The sequence below is a fragment of the Chinchilla lanigera genome, unplaced genomic scaffold (genome assembly GCF_000276665.1).
Source record: "Chinchilla lanigera isolate Chin_1 unplaced genomic scaffold, ChiLan1.0 scaffold02148, whole genome shotgun sequence".
In the NCBI taxonomy this organism is placed as follows: domain Eukaryota; kingdom Metazoa; phylum Chordata; class Mammalia; order Rodentia; family Chinchillidae; genus Chinchilla; species Chinchilla lanigera.
In genome coordinates this window covers 1-1,311 of record NW_004957549.1, presented here as the reverse complement: position 1 = coordinate 1,311, position 1,311 = coordinate 1, and the positions used below count along the sequence as shown (strand labels likewise).

The 1,311-nt window shown below is 48.9% G+C and overlaps 1 pseudogene; it reads left to right on the top strand.

Moving 5' to 3' along the window:
• Positions 1 to 1,193, top strand: LOC106147704 (annotated as a pseudogene).
• The last annotated feature ends 118 nt before the right edge of the window (positions 1,194 to 1,311 follow it).

Below are 1,311 nucleotides of genomic sequence, written 5' to 3'. Positions count from 1 at the left end.
GGGCGCCGTCTAGGCCAGGCCGAGTCGGGTCGGAGTTGCGGTTGCTCAGCGCGCTGGCCGAGAAACTACTGCCCGAGGCGGGCGCGTGCGACGTTGGCCCAGACGCACGGCGCTGCGGACGCTTCTGGAGGACTGTGCAGGCGGGCCTGGGCTGTGCGGAAGACGCCCTGACGCGCAAGCGCGCGCGCTACCTGCTGCAGAGGGCCGTGGAGGTGTCGGCGGAACGGGGCGGCGGCTGCGCTTGCAGCCCCCAGGAAGGAATTGGTACTTGCCTGGGGCCCTGCCCGACCCCACTGAGTTTTGAAAACTAGCTCCTCATTAGTTCCCCAGACTGTCCTTGCAGAATTTGGCCATTCCAGATGGCACCCTTAAAGCCCGACAGCTTTAGGAACCCCTTCTGGAGGGTGACATGTGCAGCGACGCAAAGTCTTGGCAGCTGGGAACAGGCAGACCCAGAACTGGATGCAGTTGTATAGCGAGGTGATTGAATCCATGTAGGATTTTACAGACGCAAATTCACAGTTTCGTAGTCGGGCCGTTGGGGAGGAGGTATTGACATCCACCAGGTTGAAACAAAAATTGTACATTTGTATTCGGGTAAATGCATTGAAGCAGGTTAGAGTAAACATCATTCTTTCGAAATTTCCCTTGGTAATTCTCATGAGCAGGATTTACTAATACTAGTTAAGCATGAAGCTAAAAGAAAACAGTTTTACCACTTTCAACTGAATATTTTGGTATTTATTCCAATGTTTTGAAAGAAGATTAATTATGTCAAATCTATTGCCGTAGTTAATCATTTGGCAGCGTGTATGTTCAGCTTAACCACGGTGTGACTTTTAAGTGCTTTTCACAGGTAACATATAGGAAGTGATAGTCACTGTTTATTTTAAAGTTTGTTTGGTTCTGCCCATACTAATCTCTAATTCAGCCCTAAATTCTCAACCAGTTGTCTAAATCTTTCCTTTACAAAGTCAGACCATCAGCTATTTTGTAAGTTTTCCTGAAGAAGTCTTCCCTAGAGGCCTTTTATTTTCTCCTGATGCCCATGGATCTGTTGTCACCAGATTCTCTTCCCTTGAGTCCTGTCCTGGAGCTCCATTTCCTGTAGTTCAAACCTTTACTCACTCCTGAAGTGCATTCTCCTTCCAGTAGTTTCCTGAGATGAAAATTGTGTGTGTGTGTGTGTGTGTGTGTGTGTGTGTGTATGTTTGTGTTTTGAGACAGGGTCTTGCTGTGTATCTCAGGCTGGCCTTGAACTCAGGGTGATCCTCCTGCCTCAGCCTCCTGAGTGCTGCAATTACAGGTGTG